General features: G+C 33.9%; 1 pseudogene; it reads right to left on the reverse strand.

Annotated features, from left to right (window-relative positions):
• Positions 1–418: 418 nt before the first annotated feature.
• On the reverse strand, positions 419–5,376 carry LOC143221041 (receptor-type tyrosine-protein phosphatase N2-like; annotated as a pseudogene).
• Positions 5,377–6,798: the final 1,422 nt, after the last annotated feature.

Genomic DNA, 6,798 nt, shown 5'->3' on the forward strand with positions numbered 1-6,798 from the left:
TTAGTCTTTCCATATGCTTGTACTTGATTATTCAAGTAGGTCGTAGTTAAACAAGATGCATAATAAGTACTATAGACTGTCACAATAAAATCTCATTTAGAATAATTATTCAGCATTATAATTTATATGCACATATCTATATCGTATAATTAAGTAAATGAAATTTGCACAACTTGGAGAGTCTAAAATTTGATATTTTCTGCAATAGAATACAGTAAAAGTAAGATGTATTAAAAGCGTGTAATAGATACAGATGATTTGAGATTAAGAAAGTTACAGAGAATGAAAGATTTAATAGTAATTTTAGATTTTTAATGCGATTATGGTTGACTAGAAAATATTTGGCTTTTTTTGGTCAGTGAAATTTATACTACGCTTCTGCTCGCCGCAATTACGATTTCGAATTCGAATCGAAGTTTTACTGATCTTGTTTTGTCGAAAAATTATATTCTGGTAGAAATTTAAGGATTGCGTGCACTTCTTCCGCTACTGTCAAGTGGACGAATTTATATTGTTCTTTTGTTGTAACCATGCCAGGTATTTGATCTCTTATATCATTTAATGTAGCTGCAATATCAATTTCTTTGGATCCCTTCATCATACGGTTCAAAACTATATCGATTGAACAATAAGTGCGGCCTGCACCATCACTATAAAAAATTGTTTTTTTACTTTTACTATTGCAATATATTATAATAATTATCACATGTTAATTTATACCAAAATTTACGGTTCAAGCAATACTCTAGACATAAGAGTTTAAATGCAATAGATATTAGAAACATTACCTGCAATGCACGACTATTGGCCATGTTTCTACCTTTATAGGATTTGTTAATTTTCTATTAAAAAATTACATAAATTAATAAAAAAATATTAGTATGACGATACGTTTTTAAAACGACGAGAATTATTTGAATTTATAAGACATTTATCGTCGGAAGTCAAGATTAGTTTTAATGGAATGTGGCACACCGTTTTCGGGCCAAGACAAGAAGTGCAACTGCGTTGAGCTCTCAAGTAGAAAGAACGCATTAAGAAGTCGTCGGACCAGAAATGCTCGGACACGAGATCTACCTCGTAAATGTAATACAACTCTGATCCTTCCTCAGGTCAGTAACGATGGCACATAGCAACACCTTCTTAGGTGAGTCTGGTTAACGTGACGATTACAGCACTGCCTTGTTCCCAAACTAGTTGCCAAAAAATCAGCTGTTGTTCCTGGGAAGTGGTCCTTGCGTGGCGATGTAAGCTGGATTTCATGGATCATGATCTACCTAGAAAATGATAGGTTGTGTGTGAATATAGTCCTTTATATTACTGGTTTTCTACTCAGAAGCAAGTCACACGGCCTTCTTTAGTACGTAGCAAGCATATTCTATTTTCTAATCTACAAATTCCATCTATTATGAAATTTTTACGATTTTATATTACGCATTGGTTCTTTTAATTTTGCAATGTAATTAATATTATTCCTTTAAACAAATTTTTTTTTTATATAATAAAAGCCATTTTGCGAACTAATACCTAAACTATGTTGTGCTCATTTTGCATTTATCTGATATAGTGCTTTATTCCAAAATGTAGGTACAAGTTCACAGGCATATTTAGCATACAACCGTGATGTTTGAAAATGTTTATATAAACATTTTAATTATACTCTATGATTTTCTGAGTGCGCATTTGCTTTCAATTGTCTTTTTATTTAAAATACTCGATAATAAGAAAGCTTAATGCTAACGTTATCGATATTAAACATATTCGACAATTATTTTTACAAAGAAAATTAAAATAATTATAAATATTATAAAATCTGTTTAATAAATGTATATAAAAATTTGTTGTATTTTGCACACTAAATTTATCTCTATGTATGTCTTACATTCGTGATATATAGCTTTGACATGCGTCCATTTGCATTAAACATTACAATATTATTGAAATATCTACGCAGCAGCGTTTTTAAAGGAAGCAGTGTTTTGTTGTCATACTGCAAATTTAACAGTAGAATGTCCATGCTCGTCGTGTGACTTCCCGAATTCTATTTTCAGTTCCATTTTCTACGATTTTAAAATGAAAGCCACGCATATATTATTTTATTCCGTATTTACATATTCTGATAAATTCTTAAATGATAAACTCAAGGATATTTACAATTGTAGAGGCGTTAATAGAATTGGAGTTATTGATATTAGCGAGATCGTGTAGAATCGCCGTAAAATAATCGTAGGGAATCGGTGCACTGGGACGATTGCATTTGACATTCGCTTCTTTTTGCGCTACTTCTGTTAAAGAAAGAGTTGCTTCTTTCGGGAATAACGACCATTCTAGATCCAATCGGTTTTTATTCTTTAAGTGGTCCTCCATATAACACTGAAAAAATATACAAATGTTTTGTTACAATATAAACTTATGTGAATAATTTAGTTGTGGCAGAATAAACAAAATTTTTGGTTTTAAATACATCACTTTTTTGAACAAAATTATTAAAATACATTTTTATTGCATTTCCGTGTTATCACCTTACCATAAAATATTAACAGAAATATTATATCGACATACTAGAACCGTTTGTCCAACTTCTATGACCATGTTCGAAAGTGCTGGTTCTTCTCCTCAAGAAGAGGTGCTAGATCGATTCGATGGTACATTATTCGATTCATTCTCTCGACTTAAGCTTGTTATTTGTGGGGATTCTGGTTTATCCGATTGTTTTGCGTGCACCTTTGCTCTGCATAAATCTTTAACGATTATCATAATAATTATTGCAATTGCGATGACAACTCCAACTCCTACAGCGATTATCACTCCAAACATGTTCAAACTCATCTCGGAGTTTCTTACAACCTCCAACATTGCGGGCAATTTGGTCTTTAAATAAAAAGAATATATTAATTTTTGTTTGGTACAGTTATTTCATTGTATTATTAAAATGCACTGTTTAAAATAAGCAGAGGATCACATTTCTGATAAATTCTACCTACAATGTTGATGTATTTTTTATGATGATGATGTATTTATACGCATGTATAAATACACGTTTAACGCATATATGTAATTAGTTTGAACAGTATAATTGCAAATGTTATGCTCTAGAAATATTTTGGGATGATCCTTATCACCTATGCCTACACGCTTCACTTCAACACCTAGAGTCTTACTCAGTTTTCCACTTATGGGACCTTAAACCGTAACGTAATTGATTAATTACATAGGTTATTATTTATGCTTATTAACCGTTTGAATCCCAAGCAACGCGATCGCGCTGTTCAGATTTTATGCCTGAAAATCCCAGCTCATTTCGAGTGTTGTGGACAATGGACCGTGCGTCACCGATTGTCGAAGCCGCGCGCTCAAATTTACAAACGCAAATACGTTACAGGGCTCCTTCTTTTAATGTAAATAATACATTTTACAATAGGTAGAATATTATAATAATAGTGCGATAATACATTACAAAATAAAACATTTTGTATTTCATTGTCATCTCCTCAATCATTTTTATCGATCAAAACTTGAAATATTTATAAACTTACAGTGCGCATATGCAACTGCGATAAATATGCCAGTTCGAAATGAAAAAGACGAGAATCACGTTATCTAACTCGTCTTATATGTGCAGAATATAAAATACAAGAATTGGCCGGTTAGGATTCACCGACATAAAATAAGCCAAGCACTATTGCGCCGCTTGTGTCTCCTCGTACGCACTTGGAGAAAGCGCGGTTGCGCTGTTCGAGATTCTTCAACATTGCTTTTTTCAACATCCCTTGGGACTCAAACGGTTAAATTATTGGTTCGTTGATTAATTAATTACCTATGTTTGTAGCGACGTCGGTAGCATTATAGTTTTTATTGCTTTTGACATCTTTAAATGTGACTTCTGCCACGCCAACTCGAATGCCTTCTAAGGAAGCAGATGTTAGTCCCAATGACTTGCTCACCTGAAAATTAAATAATTATATTTCATATTTTCAAAACTAAATTCTCCTTCCGACCATGTCGGAAATTCTTGCTGATATTTGATGTAAACGTAATCTGGGTCAACATTGCTATATGAATTTGATCTGATTGCTTGTTGACCAGCTTCCACTTCGTTCTTTACGTATGATGTATGTAATACGTCATTCCAGAAATTAACATTTGCGATGAACATATTATTCATATTGAACATTTTATTCTTGTTTGTGCGTAGTACTTACATTTTGTACAGTTTCGGTAGAATCAGAATGATTTTCTTCTGAAACTGTAAAACCTTTTGATTTTAACACTTAACCGACCGGGGTCTTTAACAATTTCGACTTGCGTGATGAGTATTCTGACAATAATAGTATCATTGTTCGTGTACGTAAAAATAGTTGCCGAATACGTTTGAGCAATTCGGAAGATGATATAATTAGTTTCTACTTAAATATGTCCAATAAATCGGGAGTATATACTACCTAAAATTGCTGGGTAGTGCCCAATGGGTATCATATACTACTTAAATTATGCCTATCACTTTATTCATTAACATTAACTAAATTTATTTCGCAGATTTTATTGAAACTTGTGTTTCATAAAAACAGAAACAATTCCAGTATAAGATTGATTAATAACAAAAAAGATAAACATAGAAACGTTGCTAAGCGTTGCTACGAAAAAAATAGGAGGCCCTCCAGTTGCTTACATAAGTTAGTATGCAATAAAAAAAGGTAACAGTATTTACCTGCTGGGGATGGCGTTTTGAACGCATAATTATTTGTTGAAAACGGAGGCTCTGGTTTTTCGATATCCAGACGTTCACGTTGTTTAAAACCAGCTAATCCACGTCTGCAAAGGAATTCTGTTAAAACGTCAAGTAAAGTGCCGTAGGTATTTTCTAAAAGTATATAAAATTTAATATAAACTCTATATGTTCCTAATGCAAGCAGTTATACCGCGTTAATTCCTTCAATGCGATAGACCAGGATAGAAGATCAAGCGATACGCTTGAGAACGCCATATTTGATTTTAGGCCGCTAGTTTGTGCTTCATTACCGCCAATATCTTATTATTATTAAATTATATAAATTAAATTATTAAATATAATGGATTTCTTATTCCCCAAGCTAATATCTATTAACTTATTTTTTTATATAACTATTGAAAATAATGTATATCTTCATATAATAGTAATAAAAGATGTTTACCATAAGAGTCAATATTAGCCTTATCAGCACATTGAACAAGTCCTCTTTCGGTATAAATCCCTTTTCCTGTAGATGAGATATCCTTCGAAAGCAGTTGTTCTTCATCGTTCGCATCGTCATAATGATAACTGTTATAATTATCTTTCGAGTCACGTTTCATATTTTCCAAAAGAAGGTTCAATTTTACAAGAACCTTGTCCTTCATTTCAGAATCGAGCTTTCCTCTAAATGTCACTGCATCAACTATGCTAAACTATGCTTAACAGATGTTCCTCTTAATTGCAAAATATCTTATATAATTAACAAACATTTTTTCGTCAACCGTATTTAATACAAAACGACATTGTCCAGTCGCATAGACGCATTAAAATTTGACGAATCAGAAGATGGAAAAATATTTCTTTAGAAATTGAAATTTACAAGAAGCAGGCATCTGTGCCGAGCTGATAAATTGGCGAGTACGCTTTTTTACTCAGACGATCCATCTCCGCTTTGTTTCAAACAATGGAACGTGTTAGCATATAGTAGGATAGGCCGAAAACAATTATTCTTAATGGAGAACTTGAAAACAGTGACCTCAAAATTCTATAACAGACGTTGCAAAAACCCGTTTCGTAATTCCTGTGATTAATGGAAATGTACCTTTCATTTCAGAATAAAATCCGTAACAAGGAACTATGTATATTTTTACAAGTGGATCTTCGATACACTGCTTATATACTTTTACATAATGAAATTCACGTGATAAAGCCAACGATGTAGTTCCAAGAAACGAAACGGTCGATCGATAGTGATAACTAATACACGATCGAGAGAACGAGTAACAGAATACTACGAAATATGAAATACGATAGCCCCCTGATAAACAAAGATGTATCAGAGGTAAGCAAACAAAGAAACACGGAAGATAAGAGGTAAATAGCGAAACGAGACCGCGGTGTGCTGGGGAAAATTACGAGGAATCGAGGGTGACGGAAAAATCGCGATAAATAACAAAGTAAGAAGAAGAAAGTAAAATTTGAACCGACAGCGAGAGAAGAGTGAAAGGCAAAGAGAAGGTGGAGGATGGCACTTGTAGGTGCTCGCGGATCGCACTTGTAGGTGGAAACGGATTTAGGGCAAAAGGAGGAAGCGAGTTTGCAAAGGCAGTGGTTGCGTGGGATGTACAGCTCGATAATCGCCGAGGGCTCGTGGGCGAAAATCGAACTCGTGCCGTCTCCTGTTTTTTTTCTTCTTTCTTTCCCCTTTCGTTCTTTCAATCCCACCTCGTGAAGGAACGGATTTTTCAAGGTCGCATGTAATCGAAAAGGTTGATACAACATTGCCAGCCGAGTATCTTATTATTAGCGCGAACAGTCGTCACGGTGGGAAAGTATGAAAGTAAAACGGAGACAACGATAGAAAATTGATGACAATCGAATTTGGCGAACGCGGCTTTTCGATGGAAAAATAGACATCGACGAGGCGATTGCCGTCCGGGTGAAATCCTATTCCGCCTTCCTTTTTTCTCTTTGCATTTTGCGTTCGATCGATCGAGTGAAGATTCCCTAGATTCCTTTTCTTCTGCTATTTCTTCTGTTCCTCTTGTTTCTTTTTCTTTCTTCGATAACACGCTATCTTATGGAAA

The sequence above is a fragment of the Lasioglossum baleicum genome, unplaced genomic scaffold (genome assembly GCF_051020765.1).
Source record: "Lasioglossum baleicum unplaced genomic scaffold, iyLasBale1 scaffold1841, whole genome shotgun sequence".
Lineage (NCBI taxonomy): Eukaryota > Metazoa > Arthropoda > Insecta > Hymenoptera > Halictidae > Lasioglossum > Lasioglossum baleicum.